The sequence below is a fragment of the Lagopus muta genome, chromosome 2 (genome assembly GCF_023343835.1).
Source record: "Lagopus muta isolate bLagMut1 chromosome 2, bLagMut1 primary, whole genome shotgun sequence".
Classification (NCBI taxonomy): Eukaryota; Metazoa; Chordata; class Aves; order Galliformes; family Phasianidae; genus Lagopus; species Lagopus muta.
The window spans coordinates 85,892,713-85,918,794 of NC_064434.1; the positions used below are offsets into that span (position 1 = coordinate 85,892,713).

General features: G+C 37.9%; 1 long non-coding RNA gene across 6 annotated transcripts in view; it reads right to left on the reverse strand.

Moving 5' to 3' along the window:
- Positions 1 to 26,082, reverse strand: part of LOC125688616 (uncharacterized) — a 449,093-nt gene that overhangs the window by 151,598 nt on the left and 271,413 nt on the right. Inside the window, exon 1 of one of the 6 annotated variants that reach the window (XR_007374811.1) lies at positions 5,475 to 5,526. The exons of the other annotated variants lie outside the window; for them this stretch is intronic. This is a non-coding gene — a long non-coding RNA (uncharacterized LOC125688616). Of the gene's footprint in view, positions 1 to 5,474; positions 5,527 to 26,082 lie in introns of those variants that run through there. 6 annotated transcript variants of the gene reach the window in all.

The following is a 26,082-nucleotide window of genomic DNA, read 5'->3' on the forward strand; positions in this document are numbered from 1 at the left end:
GTTTTGCTTTCCAGTAACTTTACATTATTGCTGTTCTGTGGTTTTCCAGAACTGAAAGAGAGTTTTTACAGGGAAAAAATACTTCTCACTTCAAGTTGCTTTTCTGTCTGGAAGTTGTGCACCTCCTCATGTTACCACAGCCCCTTAGATCGGCAAGGGGGTACACTCAGGAAATTCAGGAGAAGCCCAGAGTGATGACTCCCAGCACGATGCCCTCCTGCCAGGTACGCAGCAGGGAGGAAATCACGATTATTTTCCTATTGCTGTTTACCAGAAGTACTTCCTCCTGTGAAATGAATTAACCTTCCCGCAAAGCAGCTTACAGGAAGGGTTCAGACACGCCATGCACCAGAAATACATGGAGGAATCGAGGACTTAAATTCCAAGATGCAGAAAATGCAACAAGCGTGGACCTAGAAAGCCTCAGCTAAAACAGTGCCTTCTCAGGCATCATTTCCTTCTCGGTTCCTGATCAGACTGTGGCAAAACACATCCTTAGGGGAAAAGCAAGTAAAAACAAATAAACAACTCTATTTACAGAGTTCTTCTTCCCTGCTTCCAAATAACTGGTTTTAAGACAAGAGCACTATGGTAAAGCTATGTTTGAGGACTTTCAGACTCACACCTGATTACAGCTGTGAAGGACCTCCTAAATGAGCTGCACAGGAAAGGATAGCTCCAGAGAGTACAGGCAGCAGAGGTAGGAAATGGACTGCGCCATTTTGTTCCTATCATGACTTTTCACAGCCATTACTACCAAACCAGAGTGAAATTGCTCTAAGATAACAAACTTAGAGAGGTAGCTCTGCAAGATGCTAGGATGGCTTGAAGAGACTAAAAGAAAAGTGAACTTATCAGCCTTTCTTTACACAGCACCTCACTATTTTCTGCATTTGCAGAGTATGATATGGCTTAGATTTCAAGTGTCCCTGGTTTGCTGACCTGTTGTGTGTTCCATTACGACCTATGCGCATGGCACATTACTGTGCATAAGTCATCCTGCAACTGAGAAATCCTCCTGGAAATGTACCTTTGCAACATTTGACCAAAGCCACTCATCATCTGAATCATCACTGAATCAAATGTACATTCCCTATCCACTGATTAAAAAAAAAAAAACAGTTCCAGACCTGTGGTTCAATAAACCTACTTCCATTGGAAATAATGGTTCTTGAAAGTTAAAAATCCAAAACTGGAAATAAGACTTTCAAAAAAGCACTTGCCAGGAGCATTTTATTTTCTTCAAATTAATGTAATTCCACTTCCAACTCAAGGTCTGTGTGTGGCCTTTTATCTAGTCTATGCCTTTAGAGAGATGCAAGTGAAATTTTAAATATTTGGTAGTTAATGGTCCCCACTGTCTTTTTAAAATAAAATACATATATCTTCTGTGAAAAAATGACAAATTCATGTTTGCATCAATGATTTCCCTCCAGGCCTCCTCTCCCGCTTCGAGTCCTTCAAGGAATATTGTCTAAGTACTCTCCAAGGATTTTCTCTGCTCCTGGCATGCATATGAAATCTGCTATTAGTGTCATTGAGAGTTATGTCTGCATATAACAAGGAGAATAGATACCTAAATAATTCATTAGGCCCTTACATAAGTATGCCTGCCCTGATGAACAGCTACTATCAACATCTGTGTGAAGGTCCATTGCTAAGTATTTTTAGAAACTAGAAGCTTTCAGTTATGAAGACTCTGCTTACAATGCAAGTGATTTAAACCAGAGATGTGTGGACAACACTGATTCCCTAAGACTTTCCACAGAAGCATCAGTCACTGATGCTGACACAGGAAAAATATGGGGGAAAGGCAATCAATGGGCTACATTTTGACTTGACTTAATTCATTAATATTTGAAAACAAGTAAGACTGGTTCGCCCCAGGGATTGGTAATAGGATACAAGCCTTTCACCTCTAGGTCAGCAGTTCAAAGCCAACTTTGGTCAGTACTGACTGAAAGTCATTACTATCTATACGAACACTCTTCAAGAGTGTATGTAAAATAAGTTGGTGGTCTCTGTTTATTTCCTAATGGCCAAGGCCCTGATTCAGCAAAGCTCTTAAGCATGCACTTAATGAGAAGCAGATGTTTAAATCCTTTTGAATTTGAACATCTGATTACAGTTAAGCATGTTTTTAACAGCCCTACTACTATGGGTAGACTGGAGCACACACTTGCAAAATTTTGCTAAATAAAAGCCTCAGTATATCAGCTTGTCCTCTCTGTTCATATATGCACACATAACTGACAAGCAAGCCCATTTAATCTCCCCCTAACTATCAACCACATACTGGCACTGTGTGCTAATGATAGCAGAACAAAACAATCAGCTGTAGAAGAGTTCCTCCTCATTCATCCATATTAGTGATGCAAGATAAGAAAAAAAACTCTTTGAAGAGATGTTATAAAGGAGAATACAAGACAACAGGACTGGCTTGTCTTCCTTTCCCCTTTCTTCAATAGCGAATGTGCTTCAAAGCAACGTGGAATACAAATGAGGCATTTGCACAGCCTTCCTGGTGCTTACTCATGCATGTTTTGTGTTAAATGTGTGCATATACGAACCCAGTCGGGAAGAATGGAAGACTCATAGCAAAACCACATTTGATATTTTCCTATAGATGAAGCTCGTTCCTTAAAAGGCATTTAAAGTGGAAAAACATTCTTCTGAAATGTTATGTTTTGAAATCTTGTTTGTACTTCAAAATCGTTAGATCCGACATACTGTTAGAAGTTTCTTAAACACTATTGAAGTTGTTGTCTCTCCTGCTAGGTTAAATACCTTCTAGGATTACCAGTGGATCAGATTTTGTTTTGCTTCTTTTAAGAAGAATTGTATTCTGGGACTTTTCCATGGTGCCACTGCTCACTGTCTTGTACGATCAAGGTCAACTGCTGTGAAACATAAGCTAGTGTTTCAAACCACAACAGGCTCCCAAAAAACACCATTTTAATATTGCAACTGTGACATTAGCATGGCAAGTGGAATTTCATCATTTACAAGTACTACTCCCCATCTCTAAAGACATAAACAATGGTGTTAGCTGTACAACTCAATGCCTTCTCACAAAGTGAGGCTGAGTGTTAGGGAGCATGTTCTGGTCCCAGTTTCACTGTGCTTCAGTTGAAGTGAATTGAGTGAATTATAACATGGAATGAAGATCAGCATCTAGCGCTGCATTTGATAAACCTGGCAGGTTTTTGGTCAAATACAGATGAGATAGGCAAATTGGTTTGTAATGAAATGATCACACCTAATTTACTGAGACTTCAGTAAAGTTTTCCAAGCATGTATTCACAGAAGATTTTTATCTCACAAAATTTTTGGTAAGGCTGCAATAAACACACTCTACTAAAATGAGTGAGAACCAACTCTTCTAAATTCACCCACTGCTAGTGGATAAGCAACCAAGTCAGTGTTAAACATCTGGCATAACTGAGAACCCTTCAGCAAGAATTCTCAGAAAAAACTTCCTAGAGAGTGCATTTGTTCTCTTTCTGGAATAACCAAAATAAAGGTTGTTCCAGAAACTTTCCTCACTCTGTTACAGGCATCTCTGTGCTGATTCCAATGCTGTTAAGAGCTTTGCTAAGGCTCTCCAGGCCTTAAACTCTCACTCTTGAAACATATACATAGAATCCATCCAATTTTTCTTTATTTATTACCTTTACTTTTACCTACAGTTTTGATTATGACTACTATTACACAAAGATGGCATATCTCAAACTCCCAATGCTTTTGAAATAACTTAAATGGGCTGTTTATTTGTCCATCTCAAATTCATTAAAAGCTCTGTATTTGCAGCCCACGATCAACCAATAACCTTCATAAAAGGCTAACAAAGCATACAAGTATAATCCAGGAAACTGGGAAACAAATAACTATTCAGCCAAGCGACGCAACAATTTTCCTTACATTTCACACAGTTCTGTGTAGTTGTCTGGTAGAGCTCTTTAACACTGTCAAAGGAGCTCAGATTTATCTGGGATACTACTGCAGTGCTCTGGTGCCAGAGCTATGGTCCTGCTCCTTTATTCCAGGAACTTTTTCATTAGTCATAGTAGCCAAGGGAAATTACATGTACCACCAAGGCACACAGATGATAAATAAAGATTTGGATCTGCCTTTCCTCCTCCACTGTTTATGGAAGAGGTTTATCTGTTATGAGAGTAACTGCTAGGAGAATCAACTTCATTCCTGTCTTCTAGCATACGTTAGACTTTGCTGAAAACAAAGAGGAGATCCTAGTTATTTAAAATGCTAAGACTATAACTCAAAAGAGAAAAGAAAGCATAACAATAGTCACTCAATAAAGGAAATACCTGCTTTTCATTTTCCTACAGTGTTTAAATGAAGCAAATTAAACAGTCTAACTGAGGACAAAAGTTTAAACCCAGGTTAGAAATCAAAGCCACTCTACCTCTGACTGATAAGCTGAGTGAATGGCTGCTTCATTCCATTTAATTTTTAGTGGTTCTTAATCAAGTTTAAGAACAAAAAAAAATGTGCTATTACCCTTTATGGCTCCACAATATAATTCCCAGTGTCTCAAAGATTCAAATCACACTGAGAGATCCATGTTACCTGTATAACAGAACCATTCCCAGACCAGATGGGGACTTACTGCATAACATCTAGTTCAAGGTCTGCATGACACAGAAGTGTTGCAACAGATGCTTAAGCAGCATAGATATGATCTGGGGATCTAGCTACCTACATTGTGAAATAACACGCAGTAGCTTCATGCAGTAACAGACAAGTAGCTTCTAGCCTACATCCAAACCTAGTTCATCTACTTAGCTCTATGCTGAACCATGCAGATAGCATTCAGTACAATGCAAGTAGAGTTGTTGCTTCAGAGAACTCCAGCACCCCTAAGCACTTTGGATTGCCTAAAAATACCAAAATAACTCCAAGAACCGAGCCTTCAAAACATAAGGGAGATAAAGCCCAAGATGAAAATTCATTCAACCACATATCAGCTAAGATACAGAAGAAGAAACAAGCCATGTTTCTTTTTACTTCCAAACCAGCATACGGCCTACTGGAGAAACCAAGCTCTGTCAGTATATCCTCTGAATTACATCCAGCCTCTGCCATTAAAGCAAGCAGCTAGGCTGGAGGAGAAAAGTTTGTATGCAGGAATATTCTCAGCATACAGAACATCACAAGGACTTCTCTGCAGCACTTCTGACACTACTGCAATGAATTAACATGGCAAGTAAACCACTCTTTTCCCCAATTATTTGTCCCAGAAAGCAGTGAGTGCTAGTACAGTTCCCATGGCTCTGTGCTCTGTAGCAGGGCAGGGCAGGGACAGGCAGGCAGTGCAGACCATGCATAGCACTTTGTCCAGGTACAATTAACAAATGTACAGTTAAAAGAGTGGTACGGTTATGACGGTATTTTACAGGTTTACAGTTAGAAAGACGGTGGTGGAAAAAGACAATCAAAGATGAAATGCTCACCTGTATCCTAGGCTCACAGTTGAAAACTCCAAAGGGAGCTTTTTCTCCAAAAAGAGATCTTTCCCTAGTGGTAGTCAGCCCTTAAATGGGGTCTAGAAGAGGTGCAGCCAGGCTCCACCCCTTCCAGTCACGCAGGTGAATTGCCTTCACCTGTGCTGTCAGGGCTGACTCAGTCCTTGCTTCAGGTGATCAATCAGTTGTTCAGGCCTTGACTCAACAATTCCCATACAGTCCACAACAGAGAAAAGGGCACAATGAAACATGATACCGTGGATTTTTGCAAACTCCTACAAAGCCTCTTGGAAAATGCAGCTTGCAACACCATTTGCAGGGCTGAATGCCCTACATTAATACATGTTTATGAGCTAATTCTCCCTGTTCGGTGATGCGGTTTCATGCTCTTCATATTTTCCCTTAAGCTAAGTGGGGATGGGTTAAGAAAAACTTCAGAGGGGTGCATTTTTCATGTTTACAAGAAGACATCCCCCAAACTGGCCCTTTCAGCCAGAAAAAATCATGGATGTTAACAGTTCTTCTCCCCCTTACTCATAAAATTTGGACCATTTTCTAACATAACGAAATGTGAAATGGATTTAATTGAGAACAGTTTTGCTTTTCCATAGGAATATTTTGCATGACAGTAGTTGGAAATAACTCAGGTCTGTCTGTTTTTCTTGGAAGGCCAAAGTTCATTTAGTACAAAAAACTAAAGACATCACCTGTGCCCGCTCCCACCTTGCTCCTTTCCCTTGACTTCCTCCTAAAGTCTCCAGACTCCAATTTCTCATGTCAGATGTCTACAGCAGGGTTCCTTGAGCCTGCTTGGAGAGGCACTTTTCTCTTAGATAACCCTTCTGGGAGCCACGGAGGGTTGGCTGGTGCGTGGGCACTCCAGCCACAGCATTTGAAAGAAACAAACACATTAAGCCAATGTTGCAAGGATAAAATTGAAATCTGATAATAACCCATTTTGTTAAGCAGGAGAGCACTTATGTAAAAGATACTTTCTCTGCAAGTTTTCTGTTTGAACTCTTCAGCACTTTAACCAACAATATTTTACAGGCACTTGAAACTTAAGCTGACAGCCAAGGTTTGGAATGAAATTTCTCTTCCATCTGTTTCTGCCACTCTTCCAAATCATATCTGCAAACATAGCATAGGGACAACGTATTTCTAAAGGCTTTATTTCAAAGCTCTTGCCTTCCTTCTGCCTGCTGGATAACCTCTGCTAGTAAAACAGACTGGATGCACAATGATTGTCACTACTGTCAGTCACACAGTTAACATACATGCCCATAAACCTGATTTTTTCTGTCATATGACACCAAAGAATGATAATTCCATTAAGCTAAAGGAATAAAACCCTAAAAAGAAAACAAAAAACAAAGAAAAGACAGCATTAAATTTCATTCTCTAGGTTCTCAGAAATCAACAACTTACTTGGATTCATTAATAATTCAAAGAATCACATTGGGCTCACTTAAACATTATCAGGAATCTCTACATAAACCAGCTCAAGGGCTGGAATCAGCTCAAGGTGCATAAGAAGGTATGGTTTCACAAGATTTCCAATCTGACTTTGAAGATACAAAAGGGATTGGATCCAAACCCAACTGAACTAAATGGAAAAAAAATGGTCTTATATCTTAGTTTAAACATATGCAGTTTGGATGCAGTTCAGAGAAGTACTCGTACTTGGCCACTGATGTAAACGAAACATATTAACCTATAATTAGAAAAGAAAAAAAATAAAATAAAATGCACCAGAATAGATCTATATAAGGATAAATCTACGAAGTATTGCTTTATGCTCTGTCTAGCCATTCCAGGATCCCAACACCTTAACAGAGAAACAAAACAAACTATTGGTTGATTTATTCATACAGATTTTTTTACAGTGACGCTTAACGCACAGCTTTTCTTCCTACACTATTCTGTTTTCTTTAATTGCTATTTCAGGACACTTTTCTACTGATTATAAAAAAATCCCAAAGAATTTATCGCAAAACAAGATAAAAGTATGAAGTTTTTCTTAGCTTACTTGAATTTTTGTATTTTAATAGCATAAAAATTACTCTTAAACCACAGTGCAGTATTGATTGCTAATTAGTTACCATTTTGGTTGGAATGTCTTCTAGCATTTTTAAGTCAGTTTTAATCCATATAAACAGCCCAGGAATGCTCTTTTTCAAAACATGTAATTACGGGGGATTATATTACATCTCCAGCAATTTGGCAAATGCTTGCAATGGCAAAAGATAAAAAGTAATACCAGTCCTCTTGTAATTTCATAGAAACAGAAAAAATGGTTAATTATCACTACGGCACAGTCACTGGCTCTTTTTAACTTTTTTTAAATAAGATATACAGACTTCATAACACACACAACTTTTCTTCTACATTCTCCTTTGCTCACATCACTCCTGAAGCACAATTTAGCAGAACTGGTATTTATTCTCAAAATTTCCAAAAGAATTACTTATATCACTACCATATGCACAGCTTTTATTCTAAACAAGTATACATTGAAGAGGAAAAAACAAACAAAGCAAAGCAGAATGTTGTTTTTGCCAAGAATGAAGTGGTTGTTACGTGCATTGTTTGCTGGCTAAACGACAGCAGTTTTAAATAGTAATCATGTTTACAAACACCACAATTCCTTTAGACTAAAATCAATCTAAATTAAAGAAGCTAGCTCACGGGTGTTCACCTCCTTTTGAAAATGAATGACTACCCAAAGCATTTAGTTTATGAGATCTCAGTCACAGAAATACAGACAAGCAGAAGATGAACATCTTTCTTTTTTCAGGTGTATTTACTGGCTTAAGATAGCTCAACTCAGTAAATATCCCAAAATGTTGAATCCTGTTCTACAACCTTCTCAAAGAGAAGCTCTCCCTGAAACTCCTGTGCCTGCAGACGGAGCTAAAGCATGGGCCTGGGAAGGTCTGAGAGCTTGGCCTGGCTCCGGGACCAGAGTGGTGAGGCCACCAGGCTTCTGAGGGCTCTGCTTCTCACATGCCATGTTGACATGCCAGCCACTCAGGGGAGGTCAGCCATGCTGGCCAGGTTAGCGAAGCTGTGAGATTGAGAATGTTGGCAGAGGGAGAGCTGTGCTCTCTGGAACCAGAGCTACATGGAGACTTATCATTTCCAGCAGCTCTTTGATTTGTGCTGGACCTCTTTCTGCAAGGGCAGATGAAGAAGAATAAGAAGAGGCAAGGAAGTCTTCTGCTCCTGAGACAGCAAAAACAACTTCCTTTGCCTTCTGTATTACTAACATTCAACCAGTTTCTTCATTTTAATACTTTTGCAAGGCAATTGCCCTCCAATTCAAGCCCTGGCTTTATCCAAGCAGACTGGGGATCTACAAGCTAATGATCCTGCTGACAGATATGCAGGCAGCCACTTCCTCATCATGTTGGCTGCTGCTAGCTGCAACCTACATCGTTCAATACTTTGTTTTTGTACAGCTTTCCTCTTTTGCATTCTCTGAGCTAAGTGGCTTTTCACCATCCTGTAAAATGCTTATGTTATTGCTTTACCCTGCCATGTGCCTACAGCTTTTCCAGAGTTGTTCTTTTTACCAAAGAAGTAACAACTCTGCTTTCAAAGAGAGGCAGGCTTAGCCCATGTGTGCAGCAACAGGCTCCACTGTCTTCTGACAGCTGCTCATTCCCCTTCTGCAGGCCCATAGAAGTGTTCCACAACCAATCCTGGTTGTGTTTGGACCTCTTTAACATTAAATTATAAAGTGTTTTAATGGGCCGTTCTTTCAGCAGACTCCTAGGCTTCTCATTCACTGCAGTTTTCAGCATCCACAGATGGATCAAGGTTTTTCAAGAGGCATTTCTTTCTTTTGATCCCATAAGTATGGGTACATGTGACAAGACAGGTCATGATTTTGCAATAAACATATACAGTCACCACTTTCATAGAATCACAGATTATCTATAATCTAAAATAATCTAGTCCAGCCATCCATTTAGCAGTGAATGAGCTGAGTTCTTCTAAATTAAAAAGTAAAGTTCTTCTAAATTAAAGAAAAAAAGAACGGGGCCTAATCAAAACCAAGGGAAAAGAAAAACTTCCAGTCTGTGTTTAAAGCAGATTTCTGGTGGAGATGTTTTTAAATCCAAGTCTTTGCACTTTGGCAACACAGTCATTTTCTCTTAATTTTCCTAACAACCTGCCAATAAAGCCAAAAGTATGTTTAGCAAAAATGAATTAAAGTGCACCTTTCTGTTGTTCTAAGGATAACACAATATTTCCTATGGAAACAAGAAACTAAACATCCAAATCTTGTTGTCATTAAAACCTGGGGAAACAACAATAAGCTCACTTATTTGGAAAAAAATACTTTGGAAGTGCATGCCTTGTGATATGTAAGATTGTGCCTTATCTGCTTCATTTGTCAGAAGCCTTCATTTTGAATCCATACATAATTCCAGTGCTAAACATGCAGAATTCAATTCAGTGTGAAAGCTGCTTTATTCCATGAGTCATTTGCTTCTCTCTTGATGCAGCTTCATCAATTTCAATTTTTTCTGTGGGGTAAACCAGCCCACCATTTTTCTGTTAAAAATCACTGCCTTATCAATGGCTCACAAAAGGACTGATTTACATCCTGAGATAAAAATTACAATGGTATATGACTTTTTTAAAATCCTAAGTTAAGCCATAGGAAAATTCTTGCAACTTAAAGCAGTTGAGATTTTGTGCAAGTCCGAACTCAGTTGGAGAGTATTTTTTCAAGAATTTGAACAGCTTAGATTTCTCAGTATAAACAATACTGTTAATGTCACTTAAGTCCTGTAAAGCAGGTTTATTTGTCCTATGAACAAATAATGCTCCCTTCCAAGCACCAGATTTGTTTCTTTGTCAGACTAGCGTATTATGCTGTATTGAGTGGATAACAAGGCATGCATTTAATACATAAATTCAGAATCATGAGACACTGAAAGTTAATTATAATGTTGCAGAGTTTAAGGGTCAGGATTAACAGACTAGGCTTACTTCCCAGTAGGAGCAAAAAGGCCAGAGAAGACAACGCCCATCACAGCACAGTAATAAAACAGGGCATTAAAAGGACATTTGTGCAGACTACACTTCCTCTATTTTTATTTATTTTTCTTACATGGAAAAATCTGATTTTGAAAGTTGGCCCCAGGTACTTAAAATTAAAAAATGTTATTTGAATTTTGAAGTTTAAACTTTGTGTTTTTAATTTAAAACCTTTAACTTCTGTGCTTTTCCTTTTTAGCATTTGAGAAGTACATTTTCCCTCTGATATTAGTTCTATTACAGTCTTGTGCTAAGAAAAGAAAAACTTAATGGAAAGAACATAGTGTCTTGACTGTCCCTATATACTACAAATAAAATAAAAACTGGAACAAGTCGAGCAGCATATGGGATGAGATACAAATTAATACATGTTACAAAGAGAATCAGGTTGTACCAAATATAGTCAGAAGTCATCATTTTCAGATACATTTCATTTCCTTACTGGTATTTATCTCATGAAAGGATAAAAATTAAATTTTGCTAGTGAAGAAAAAATTGAAGTTTGTCTTGGCTTATTCAGAAACATTCAGCTGTTTGTATTCAGGGAGTAGAACTGCTTAATGTGGGCCTGCTCCTCAAGAGTTTCTTCAGTTTTATATTTACTTCCTGCTCTGGAAAATTTTCTAGTTGACTTCAGTGGATACTTTTGTTGAATTTTAAGTTTACCTGGGAGTTAGTGCTGAAGACAGCACGTAGTCACTGTTAGCAATGTGAGTCACTGAGGCTATTTACATGGATTGTCTTGACTTTCCTTTGTAACCATGAACAAAGTGTAACCTTGAGGTCAAGAGCTTTTGATAATTCATCAAAGAGGGACCATATATTCAAAATACACAGGACCAACCAACCATCGCAGTAAGAAAATAATCCCCCCTTGTGTACATTAAATACACTGATTTTGTGTGATTTGTAGCAACTTTGTCAAACCATTCTTTACAGTGCTATTTGCTATTCCTAGCCTTTGTGGTCAGTTTGCCACAAGCCAAGTTGCCAGAATAAAATATGAAGTTCCTATAACAAATGAAACTGTCCAGTAACACAGTGCAGTGTAGTTAGAGATTAAACAAGTCAGTGAATAAAATAATGTGCTACTTATTAGTTATAGGACAGATGAAACCAAGTCCAGGAGGTGGGTGAGGTCTTAGGATTGCTGCCAGACACTATTAAGTCACCATTGGTCGAAGGGTGAAATCCAAGCCATGTTGAAGTCACCAGAAAAAGTCTCTGTGAGTCAGGATTGCACCTTAGTAGAAAGTAATTAACTTCACCATTAGGGTCATGAGTTCAAGTCTGCAGGCACTAATTCACTACGCCACGAAACTTGCCTATGCTACAAGAGTATGAGAGAATGGCAAGAAGAAAGGTTGCCCTGGTGATGTTTGGAAATTGGTGTGTCCATGATTACATAGGAACGTATCTCCTTTTCCAAGCCAATATCAAGAATAACAAGCAGTGACATGAAAAGAAATGAAGAAAAATTACAAGATGGAATTTCAAACATAGTTTTGGCAGTAGGCAAAATCCTAGCTTCCAGACCTTACAATAACTCTATCTACGGCATAAAAATAGGCTTAACTCAGCATCCTCAGATTGAAGCTTTGAAACTTGTGGCCTAATGTCCCAGCTGATCCATTTCAAATGCTTGTTGCCTATATCCATATACTCTAAGTTTGAGAAGAAGTCAGCGCTGGGCTTACTTCAGGGAAACCTCTAAAACCAAATTTTAGCCACAACAATTCTCCCATATCTCTTACATATATGTGTTTGCATAACTCTATTTGTCCCATCCTTTTTGATGGGTATAGCAGTGGTGGCTGAAACTCGAGAATGGACATACAACAACTGACACCTTATTGTTAGCAGACTGAAAAAAAATGGAAATCAAACTTAACTTATCAAGACCATGTTGCCCTTTGCTCAGATAGCAGAGTAACCTTTCAAACTTAATACACATAAGCCAGAGGTCTATTGGAACTTTGCTTGCAGCATGCACTGACAGGAAAGACCACAGAACACTCTTTTGCACCATTACTTAATGTGAAGATTTTGTTATGACCAGTCAGGCTAGAATAATTAAAGCAAGTAACAGAAAATCATTCTGGACAGAAGGTCTCTGGATTCACATTAGCCCAGGAAAAATCAAAATGAAGATAACTGAAAACAGTAAGTGCTCTGAAGAATTAAAGAAGATGTCACCTTTTCTGTCACTAAAAAACATCTTCCAAAGGAGTGATAGAAAGCCTTAATTTGAATGGCTGGGTAGTGATGGTAATTCAGGTTTTTGTGTTGTTTTTTTTGTTGGTTTGTTTGCTTGTTTTTTTGCTTCTAGACTTTGCAGAAAACATTGCCATTTCTTGTTAGATAAGCATCTGGCCACAGTGATCCAAATGAGGGTTAATTATGGTAATCAACCATAGCTGACTATGAGCAGGATGTGTGTTTCAGTAGAAAATGCCTTTGCACTCTCCTTAGAAGAAACAACCACGTCTCCACCAGGCTCACTTGCCATTGGCCCTTATTCAGCTTCATCACTTTGGTACAACTACTAGACTGCTATTTTTCTTAGAGGAACACTGTGCTCAAGGGCACTATGAAATCTAAACTCCAGTGGTACAGACAGGATCACAAAGCCCAGATGAAAGTACATGGGAACACCAGAGAAAGCACCTGAGTCACCAAAATCACTTTTCAATTAATTTTAGACAGAGTCAAGTCCCAGCCATTTGGGAGAAACTGCAAATTTATTTTTTTTTTTATTTTTTTAATTTTTTTTTTGTAAAATGCTCTACCATAAAAAATGCCAACACAAACCAACCAAAGTTAACCTTAAAAAATCCCAAATTTAAAAGAAAATCAAGCTGAAATTTCAAATACTACTTCAAACACTAACTCCCTGCTCACCAGGATTTTAAGCCTGAGAACACTGATACATTAAGGGCTCAAAATGATGGCACCAGGGGTTTTGGCAGCATTAGCGATGTAGACCAGACATAAATATGTAGAAGCATATAGGTGTTACAGTTGGGGCCAGTTATGGTTTAGTTTTACAATCACAGTTACTATTGTCAAAGTACAGATATTTTTTTAGGCATGGTGTGATGGTGACAGAGTGTTTTGTGAAGTCAGTAACATTTAAGACCACGATGAAGAGCCTGAGGTCAGCATCAGATTCTTGTTGCCAGCATTATAAGGAATCTATTTACTTAACACTTAAAATTTCCCTTAGTTCAGAAAAATACCCTATCACTTCCTCTAAAGAGGGTTTGTAAAAGTGCTTCTTACTGTTGTTCAAAGAATATTCTGATGATAACGACTAGAAGTGATAAACAGCCCTTTCTGGTTCAGTAATGATGGATTATGCAGTACAGTCAAACGAACACCACTGAAATTGGCCTGATATTAGATACCCAGAGAGTTTGTTTGCAGACATGTTGGCTCTGATTGTTATTATGCTTGTCTTCCATTTTAACTACAGTTCATTTCCAGGCAGAAATTTCTACTGTTTTAAAAATCAGTCTGTACATGTTGTACCTAAAAGCAAATGACGAACATTTAGAGAAGGGAAGTAGCATGTGTAAACTTCCAGAAAAGAAAAGAAAAAAAAAAAAAAGCAGCAGCAATTTCAATTTCAGCAGAAACTGTTCCCGACAGTAAAAACTTAATTGTAAGCAGCTTGGTAGCAGAGAGCAGAGATGTTACAAGGCTTGGCAGGCAGTCCATCTCAAAGGAGAAAAACAAACACCTCTAATTCATAGAAACTAATAACCTTTCTTTCATTTATGACTACAGGTAATGTCAGATTGCAAATTCTTCTTGGCTGGAAAAATCTAAAATTGAAATCACAAGGCGTTTTGAGTGAGTAAGCTACCATCAGGTAACCTATGTTTTCCCATCATTGAGATAACAGAACAAAAATTCTAAGTGGTCTTTTTAAAATGCCATCTATGTGACGCTGTATGAACTTATAGTGCAGACCTACCAATATTTGGGTCACATGAGTTGGGTCACTCGTGTCAGAGTTACAGTGACCTGATTCTGCCTGTTTTATAACTTACTGACGTTTCTTTTATCCACAACAAGGGTGCAACGCCTACCTGAGACTTGATCTCCTCACTTTTTTCTTTGATGTTCCTCACTCTGTGCCAAGGGTCACAGTGCTGGCAGACATGCTGTGGGGTATGAATGATTTAAAGCAACAGGTGAAAGTCTTTAAATGAGTGTATTTACTACCACCTTTCAAGGACTCTGTATCAGCTATGCTTGATCGTATTCCATGAGTGTTCTCAGATGCACTTTCCATTGTGTTGCTGTTTAGTGGCGTGGTCATATTTCATGTAAGTTAGCTATTCCGTGAATTTCACATGCTCATCCTGTAAAGCTGGACTTGTGTGGACAGTCAGTCTCCTGGACTTTCATCACTCAATAAGGGACAGATGCACTTTAGTGTTAAGCAAACTAATAGCATTTCCTACATCCCCATGAAAATACATCTGCCTGCATCTCATCTGCTTACACTTTCTTTATCATTTACTTCTGTCACCTCCTCCTCTCACTGCATGAGTCTAAAACTGTAACTATGCCTTAAACAACTTTGTTTCAAAACAGTTTTATTTTCCTTCCTTCAAAAATTTTTTTAAAGATCTCCTCTTCTAAAGTTATGCTAGTCCATAAAGTGCTACTTTAGGCATGGTATAGCCATGAGCTGTAATTCCAGCAGCACCTTCTCAAAAAAAGACTCCTCACATTCACAACTGAAAATTAAAAGAAACCCTGCTCTTATTTTCAACCACTTACCAAACTGTTACTACCACATGACATGCCATAATGACTGCAATTGTAACTGCGCAAAAATATACACACAGCTCAAACAAGCCAAGAGCAGAAAACTGTGAAGTCCCCTAATGCAAAGGCAAAGAATACTGAGGAGTGTGAAGTGCAGAGAATGTCAGTTATAGGTCAACAGCAAATTTAGTCCTACTCATTAAATAACAAACAGAAGTAACTGTAAGAACATGAAAATATGCTCTCTGATCTGATACTCCTGTATTGAAAATTTATATACTCTGCTAGGAAACTAAAATTCTTCCTTCTCTGCTTCCACTTGATTTATCTCATACCAGAATGAATGAATGGTATGCAAAATAAAGACTAAACAAAAAGAAAACTCCTTGGCATAAATTATTCCAAGATAAGAGATGGTCACTCAGGATATCCTTTCTGAGAGACATGTTATTTAGTGCAGTAGGAGCAAAATATTAATAATAGGAGGCAGTGAACTGATTGGAGATGATTAGAGAACAGACCAGGAATAAGGAGAACTCAGTTCTAACTAGGCCACACCACTACTTAGTTAGGAAGCTGTCCAAAATACTTTACTACTTAAGACTCTCCCCTTCCAACCCTCCCATTTTAAATATGTAGCAAATAAAATTATGCTTATATTTCCTTAATAGTTCCAAGTAGCCTCAAAAATGGATTAGATGATTCAAATACAGAGTACAATGCTGTGACATGTCAAGAATTTAACATATTTGGATGCTCAGATACACCTATGTTACATTTTAAAATAAATATTTTAAAAATTATATAATTAAAAGCTTTAGAAATGAAACACACGATCAGCTTCAGAGTCCATTTGCAGACTGATAGCAATCAGCACCTACAAATCCTTGTGGACAGTAAAACACTGAAAAGAGAAGAGAATGTTTTTCAACAATAGCTGATGTCTGCATCAGCAACAAAAACAGTCTCTGAGCACTGGCATCAAGGGGCATTTGATGTGAACAAAGTGACACCGTGTTTCATCTAAGGTTAATGAGTACACCAGTTCTGTCAGCAATATATTAAGACAGCAGTGTCACTGTTCGTCATACTTGGTGAGTTCCAGGCAGACTGCAAGCATTGACATTTGTGGATTTGTTGGGGTTTCTTTTACCTCCCTGGTTTAGTAACTTTAATGTGACAAGTTATTATTTTACCATAAGCAATTCTTAACACTTTTTCTGCCAAATAAAAATGATTTTTTAAGTGTGGAGCTTGTGCTGACTGGAAAATTAGAGGCTTTTCTCAGTAAATTTTGTTTTAACTAACGAGAAAAATAGAATAATGTAATAAAACACCAGTAGGCAGTTTCAGATTTTCAGTTTTCTGATAGGAAGTATCTGTCAAAGGTTTTATTTGTTTTGGAAAACACAGTATTACTTAAATGCTTTCTTTTCAAGCAAAATGTGTATGTAGAACTTTCAGATAAGACATTTTATCTATAACTCTCCATTGAAATAATGGAAAAACACAGTTACACCAACAGGGAGGCAAAGAAACAGCAGCAGTGAAATGCAATACAAACTAAGGTCATCACTCAGTGTTTCAATTTTGCTGCTAGATTCAGTACTGCAGAATACAATACTACAATCAGCTTCTGAGTCTTCTGTCAGTATCACGGAAAATTATTATGTGGCTGAACCAGCACTTGATTCCAGGACACATTAAACAAGGCCAAGACACATGAATAAAGCTCCAGGATCTGTATCTTAGGTGTAACAGCACTTGCCATGTTCTATCATCCAAGTTCGTAACAAGTAATACCTCACTTCCTAAATGAGAAATACTTTATCTTTCTCTAACTGTATAGAGGATGTGGACAACACTTCATCATCTCACATGGCACCAGTATCCACGATCTGATGAAAAGAAATTTTTTTCTGCTTGGGATCTGTCTAGGTGAGGTAAAAGTCCCTTAGCAAGCCCATGGTGCTATGTGGTGTTTACTGTGATAGCATTTATGAGCAGTACTGGTACCGTTGCTGAAAGTGTTTCTGAGTCCTGCTATTGGAAAATCATGGCTGTTTTCAAAGGCTACTCTTCCTCCTCCTCTGAGGAGTGAACAACTTGTTTGAGACTGTTTATTTCTGTGACCATGTTTGATTTACACAAGCCAAACTTTCAGCTCAATGGGTGTCTGTTTAGACAAACTTTAACTGCAACAGCTTACTGCACAAAGAACTTATTTACATCATTATGTATCTGTGTTTCTCAAGGCAACCTGAGCTTTATGGAAGAATGACAAAAAACATGCTTCAAATAAGTTCCAGAGGCCACTGGGTTTTCTTATGCCATTCCTGAAAGAGATTTGTGTCATCCTGTTCTCAAAAAACATGTAATGACAGAGCTCCCTCCTGTTCCCTGTAAAATCCATTTGACCTTTGCAATAAAAAGCTTCCATTTTCTCTACAAAATGCCTGGTAAAAAGTGGTAAAGATTTTAATGGATACGCTGCCTTCTATGTTCACACATAGAATGGTCCCATTTGAGTAGAAAATAGTATTCCTTAACTTTCTCGTATCCCACACTATTTGTTAAAGGATGTAGATAGCTTGGAATTTGGAAATACTGTTCTGGTAAATCTGTTTTCTGATTTTCAAAGCAAATGTAATAAAGGAAAGCATGACTTTTGCCCCGCTTTCCCTAAAGCAGTCCTAAGCAACGATGCTATGCAAGGCTGTCTATTCACTCATCCCACTCCCAATAGCAACTTCTGATCCTGTAGGTCACTTTCAGCCTGATTTGACAGGAATTAAGAGTTCAAAGACTCAGTTTCTGAAAGATTTGCGAGAAAAAAAGGCAGCCAACAAAGAACAGTGACTCTTTCTGAATCAGAATAAGTGGACAACACATCAGACATTCAGAATACTTTTCTGAATGAGACTTTACAAAATGTCACTTCTGCAGGACAAGTTTTGATTGAAATTTGTTCTGTATAAGAGCTGAACTAGACAAAAGGATGTATTGGGCTTCTAAGTTCCAGAACTCCTGGATCCGTTTACATTAACCTGGAAAATATATTTGCCACAATATAAAATTCTCAGTGAATAGAGTTATTATTCATTTCTGTGAGACTCCTTTCATCAGAAGATCTGAAAGCATGTGACAAAGAAGGCCTTGAGTGTTATCTCTGTTTTATGAATTGAAGAACAGAGAGGGGAAGCACCTTGCCTGAGGTCAACAGATCAATGACAAATCCAGGTGTCCCTCAAGTAGCTCAAGCAGTTGACCATGCTGCTTCAGGTACACCTGAACCAGAATCAGATAACTTACTCTACTGTCCTAGTGTTCTCCCTCTAAGCTTGGCACTCACTTGGTGTGGTGATCTAAGCTACTTTTACGCAACAAACTAGCAGAAAAGGATCTGTTGTTTTGTGCTTTTTCTTTTTTTCTTTTTTCTCTTCTTTAGCAGAAAATACAACATTCATTGATTTTGAAAGGTACATTCAGATGAGCATGCAAGTGTTGAGGCAATTCCTAAACGCAGCAGACGCTTATGAAAAATCAGTTCTCTATGTCTTGGAGTTAACAAAGGGATTTCAAGAATCATCTCCAGCCACAGCAGTTCTTGTGTCATTTGAAGGCAGAAACTCTTGCTGCATTTCAGGCTAAGTTTACTATAATTGTGCAGAGAAGTTCCATTAGCTCTCACTCAATCATGTAACCAGTGTGCGTTCAGAATCTCAATATGTACACTGAAGGAGATTATGTAGCCTAACATAATGCATTCAGTAATACTCAAGAAACCTGTTCCATAATCAGTGCCTATTCCCAAGAAATGTCTACAAGATTCTCATACTTAAAATCAGACTTCATGCAGGATCCATGGTCATTTTACTAGAAACATTTCTACTATTCCGGACAAACCCATGTAAACAACCATGAGTAAAACTACTAAACCATGTTCCCTCTGCTAAATATTAGCAACAAACAATGATTCATTTGAAATAAGACTTCCAACTGCAATTCTGTCCCAAAAACTAAATAAATGAGGTGCTAAAAGCATGGAGTCCTACTGATCTCTCTAATATGTTGTACCACACAACTGCATTTACAATTGAATTAATTGACAGCCTCCCGCACTACCACAAGCGGTCCTTCTGATGTTTTCACTTCAGTAATGCAGATTTGAAGGGTCTTAAAATCGTATGATACAGTCATTGAAAAGAATACCAAGTGGAACTTGGGCTTTCAATCTAGATTCATATATTTCATTCCGGTAATACCAAAATCCTGATTTTCCTATGCCTTCAGCAATCCAGGTATAGACGTGCTAACATCAGTATGGTTTCTTTGAGTCCCAGTGAAGCAGGTGACCCTTGTTTCCGAGTAAGGCATTAATCAAACCTAGATAGCCAGCCAGCATCCTGACTATAAACATGATATGACATTACACACATTTGAAATTTTTAGGCATACACACTTAGCTGCTTCTGCATGGATGTTTTTACTTGACTTGTTCATTGTAGTTTTGGGCATTTCTCTAGTGAAACACTTCATCAAATGTTTAATTTTCAACATGTAAGTATCCAAGCCACCTTCTATAAAGCAGTGCTGCTGCAAAGCACAATCTTTTTCCACATGAAGTGCAAAGAAGATTTCAACACAAACCTACACCTTGTGCTGACATGAAAACCTTGTGCTAGTTACAGAAGCAGAGCTATTGGTAGCAGTCACCTTCCAAATATTGCTGGATAACCATGACCGACCACTTAACAACCATCAAGTCCTGTGTTCTCTGGTAAGGGAGACACCAACAGTTTTGAAAAGGACTTTTCTCCTTTTAAGAAACCGAAGCAGTTACAAATCATGTACAATTTTAAAAACAGAAGAAAATAAACTGTGGAGAAAACAGAAGAAAATGAAGGTTTCTTCCCTGTGATGTCAGAGGAATCACAGAAAAGCCTCCTTAAATGAAGGACTGTACCAAACATGGACATAATAATATTCTGAAAACAACAGCACACAACAAGAATCTGTTTTTGCATGTAATATACAGAAATATTCTGATTTCAGTAAAGAACATACAATATTAATTAGGTTGGAGTTGAAATTAGGGGGGAAACTCTGTGGGGATTAGAGCGAAGTCTGAAAGCTTGAACTTATACTGGGGGCGATTTCTGTGATTTTTTTTGTGGGTTAAGATTAATGAAAAGAGGGCAGGAGCCAACAGAACACAAATGGAAACCAAATTAATTAGCCCAAGTGATTTTTAGATACATAATCAGTTTCAGAGTCTAACACTTACTGCTTTCAATGGCTAATTAAAACACTACTTAGGATGTTAAGGATTATATGTTTACTTGAAAGAAAGTAAGAATTTGGGATTTGGATTACTTCTTTGATCATTTAGGGTAAGGCATTACATCCTTTTTTGCACATGTTTAAATAGGATGGTTCACATGAGTGAGGTTAGGTTAGTCATGTGCACATGTGATGGCCAGTCTTCATAAACACAGCAGGAAACGTTAGGACTGAAAGCCTAAATCTACCATTTTTGCTTAACAGAGGAACCCCCAGGCTGGGAACTGCTAAAAGTCAGATGATCTTTCAAGCAGGCACAGTGTTACTGAATATGTACTGATGAATATGATGGATATGCTACACAAGGCTGCAAGGCTTTGCTTCTAATTTGTATGATGGACATGCTACACCTAAAAAAGCTTAGAGCTGAATATTCTGTTTTTATTAGCAGACTTGTGTCCCATACTGGAAAAAAAAAGATTCTACTAATCAGTACAGTTGCTACCTAAAAGGAGATGTATGATCTACAGAAGACTATGTCAAATCTTTCACTCCATTTACTTTCAAGGAGTCAAAAATTTACAGTTCAATCACAGTTAATGTAAAAGTTCCATATAACTATAAGGTATACTCATACCACATACGTATATAGCACCTAGAACATCACAACATCCACTAAAATGCATATTGCAACATGTCTAGCTTTTGGTGTAGTAACTCTCTTTTTTTCCCCCTTTTTTTACTTATTAAGGTATTTGAGACTTACTTTAAATTATGAACCTTTTTTTTTTTTTTTTTTAAGCATATAATCTGAGACTTAACTTTGGAAACCAAATAGCATGTAGCCAGTTATATCCTTAAGTACTCTGTGAGCTCCCTTCCAGATTTTCCAGATGTCTGGTAGACCACAAAACAATGCAATGTGTTACACAGAACTTGACATTCTTTTATATCTTGTTCACACAGAGCTTAGCACAAGTGAATCCTCCTCAGTCATGAAGGCTGAATCGAAAAATACCATAGATAAGAGCAAAAACTGTTCATATGCCATTCCCTTACCACTGGCATGCTGTGAAACATCAGGCAAATCTATTTGGTAAATCACTGAGAATCACTTCAGGTAAATACCACCATCTTTAGAGCAATGAAAATTACTTGTTTAATACTCCTCATTTCAAACCTGTGAAGTAGCTGGATGGGTCAATCCTTAGGAAGGCTTTTTGTCTTCTCTGGATACAAAAGATACTAACTGCTGACTATGTCAGAGAAAAAAATTATTTTGACAAGACAGATGACTCTAAATCAGCATCTCTACTGAAGTGCTTGACACACAACTACACGATCAATATTCACAGCCATTATTTATACTCAAACATATTTTTGAAAAGCTGCAGTATGCTGTTTTTCTGTTTGGGATCCCAGAAGGAGGAAAGTGGGGCTCAGAAGATTCCAAAACACGTTCAATCAGTAATATCATGGCAAAATGAGTACGCGTCATGCCAAACACAGCTCTTTCTACCTTTGCTAAGCTGGCAGTAACAACCTACATGCAGCTACTTTTCATTAGGAAGGCAGCAACTATGAGATTTGACAGTACAGAAAGTATTGTGTGCTTCCTTCCTTGCATTAACTCTTATTTCGTAGAATCATAGAATCATTCAGGTTGGAAAAGAACTCTAAGATCATCTGATCCAGTTGTTAACCCATCACCACCATGCCCACTAAACCATGTCACTTAGTGTCACACCTAAACAGTACATGAACACCACGGATGGTGACTCCACTACCTCCCTGGGCAGCCTATACCTGTGCCTCATTGCTCTTTCTGAGAAAGACTCTACTCTTCTTCATACTGCTCTTATGTTATTCCATTGACTCTGTGAGCAAGTAGATTTTTAACTGCAAGATTATCAATAAGAGACACGAAAACACCTATTTATTTAAAACATAAGCAACTGTTTTAATGCTAATTGCAAATAGGTGGAAAATACTGACAGTGTGCTGAACTCCCATAGGTTCACAGTTGTATACATAGAACACAAAATATCTGCAGCTCTCCTTAGCCATTAAGGTTTAATATAAGCACTTTCCTAGTTTCATTCCCATCCCCACCTGTCAGGAATGCATGAACAAATACAGATTACAGATATCCAGCAGAACATATAGAAATAAAACTTTTTTCAAAACAATTAATTTAAGATCTATTTGACTTTGAAAGTAAGAGAGGGTGGAAGGTCACAAAAACAAACAAACAAACAACAACAACAACACAAAACCCCTGCACAATTAGGCTTTGTTTTCTTTGTTTGGACATTCCATCTGTCCTCAAATCTTTGAAACCTTGCTTATGATGAAGACAGGTTACAATGGAGCACATGTGATAAAAGCTGGTGACAGACAAGGTCCAGAAAAGAATTTTATAAACTGAAATATATTTTACCTAGGAAATCAGTGAAGAATCACTCTACAAAATAATTCAAACCACGTGTGAAGTGAATAAAATTGGGCATTTGTACATCTGAAATTCTAGTCTGAAGTTACAGGAATACACAAAAATTAGTTCTCTTGTTATTTACTGAATAATTTACTGTATTTTCTTTTTGGATATGCACTGCCATGTGCCAGGAGAGGAGCCAAAGCAATGCAGGCTGACTGGAGGTTTGAACACAGAGCTGCTTGTGAGGCCACATGTGAGACATGCAAGTTACAGTGTGCTTTACTTTTGGCATCTAACAAACTTGTCTGAGTGAACATACCTGCCAAAAATTACATTAGCAATAAGGTATCTTGTGTATGTGCCAACACGTTTCCCTTCAAACAGAAATAACTTACCCCACGTGTCTGGCCTTCACTCATGTCTTGAAAGCTGAGACATATCTGCTGCAAATTAATTTAAATTTTTGCTTTGGATGAAGAGACCAGTCTGCTAACTTGATGGGATCTGGAGCACATAACATGAGAGGCTAAGAGAACTTGGTTTGTTCAGTTTTAAGAAGAATTTCAAGTTGAATGGAGATCTTATGTTACTTTTCATGGTGCTTTTAAAGAAGAAACAAGCAAACTTCTGGAGACGCGTGATGAAAACAAAGAGGCAACAGACATAAGACGTAGCCAAGGAAATTCCAATTCATTATTTGGATTTTTTTCCCTCCCACGATAAGGGTGGTCACAGACTAGAAAACGAGCCTAGGGTGACAGAGGAGTCCCACTTATTGGAGAAGTTCAAAACCTGAGCAGCTCTGAGAAACCCAAGTTATCTTTGAAACTGGATCTATCTTCTAAGTTGGTCTGCTCTACACAAGACTGTTGGGCCTAGCAGCCACCAGAGTCCCCTTCCAGGCTGAATTATCCCGATTCACTCAAAGAGAGAATTTGCTGCTGCAATGCTACTCCCCTAGAAAAGTAGCTAACAAGTAACAGGAATGGAACTTAAGAATAGCAGTAAAGGATCAGCTTTTATACGATCCTCTGTAGGTCTAGTGGGGCATTAAGAAATATTATTGGTTTGAAGATCTGCCTCATAATTTGATGCGTATGCTATCAATGTAATTTTACTGTCTCCAATGACAGCTTTTCCATCAAAGGATGATACTTCCACAGAGAAACCACTTTACAGGAAAAGGAAGATGTAGACTTTGTTTTATTTTCCTTGTACCGATCCTCCCTCTTCATGCTTGCATTGCACAGAATGGTTGTTTATGCGTGTGTGTTGGTTTCTTGTTTTGTTTTCTGGTTTCTTATTTAAATATTCCTAAAAGACTTCCTAGTATTAGAACTGAAAACAAACAAAGAAAAAAAAAACAGACAGGATCTGAGCTTCATTTTCATCAAGGATCTGTAATCTGATCTCAGAAAGAAAACAAGAGTTTTGCTTAGAATTAGCTTGGATTCCAAACAAACAAGTGAAGAGTTGGAAGATGCTCTTAAAGCAAATACAAACACCACATTGAATAGGCACTGAAATGAACTTGGAGATCTTGCACAGATATCCTAAAAGGACAACAGTCTAGATACTTGGTTTTTCTTTGCCTTAGTCTTCCCCTACAAAAGGAAATTTGCATCACCTTTTTGCCACTCTTTGATGGCTTAAAAATTCAACAGGAAAGGAGCTTTGTTCTATTACAGCACATGTCCCAGTGCAGTCAAGTTACTGAAAACTTGAAGATTTTGCAAATGTAATGAACTGAAATAAAGAAAAAGAGCAAGTATTCCCTTGCAAATATACTCTTGATTTTGCTTAATTGAAAAATGATGGATTTTTGCATGGCCTAGACTTTTCTAACATTCTCTCACAGCACACACTTTCAGTTGTTTGTGCTGTGCAGATTGTGTTCATGAGCAGACAACAAGGATCTCCTTCCTCCAGTGACTATAAGGTAACTTCAGTTACAAGAAACAACAATTCCTATCTCTCACTCAGATCCAGATTTAGAAACACGATCCCATACAATCTTCGTTAGGAATGTGATGGGATCTGAACTACTGTACTGAGAGCAGAAATCTGACACGCTAGGACAGAGTGTGGAATTGTGCAGAGCCACGTCATCCTTCTGAAGAAACATTTGTCTCTTCACAGTCTGTACAGATTTGCAGAGTTTGGGTTTGTACATACTATTATGCATTAAGATATCACATGCAAACATTCTTTGCAAAGTATAAATCTAAATAATATAAATAAAGGTAGAGCAGGTATGTTATGGAAGACAGGTATTTTTTTCTTCACAGTTTTGTTTTCTGGCATTTGTTTTTAGAATGTTCATCTGCAGGCCTTAAGGTGAAGAGCTTTCCCAGCCCCTCTTAGCAAGCTTTCTCCTCGCCTTTGTCTGCACATTCCTAGACATTTTATAATCCAACTGTGACACACTATCTGGAAGCAGTGGCCACAGAAAGGGCCTGCCTGCCAATGTGTCCTAACTAATGTAAAAGAACAAATCCTCCATTGTTGCCCATGTGCCATATGTCAATACAATAAAATCACTGTCTTCTGTATTAAAGGTTACATTTGTTTACGATTACAATGTTTATTTCTTGCTGTGAAACCATAACTATGCATGCTCTTTCTTCTGTTAAAATACAATTTCCACCCTCACCCTGTTAATGCCTCTTCCACCCCCCACTCACTTCTTTACAGAGCACATAGCCAGAGAAGGAAAATTCTCTTCTACATCCATAAAGCATGTATGTATGACTCTCATGGGTTTTTGTGTACATATTAATAGTCAGGTTATAATGGCATGTCTGTGGTGACAGCATCTGAACACAAAACCATATTTAAGTACCTGTTTTACTTAAATATAAGCAAGTGGGTATTTCCACTGAGGCCAACTTAAATAGTAGCATATTCTGTTGGGCTGGGATGCTACTGAAAGTGCCATGAAAATAAGGAGACCTAGGTTTCATCTCTATTTCTCCCACTTGACCTTTAACTCTGCAGCAAATAGGGAACTATTTCATGCTTTCCAACATGAGACAGAACATA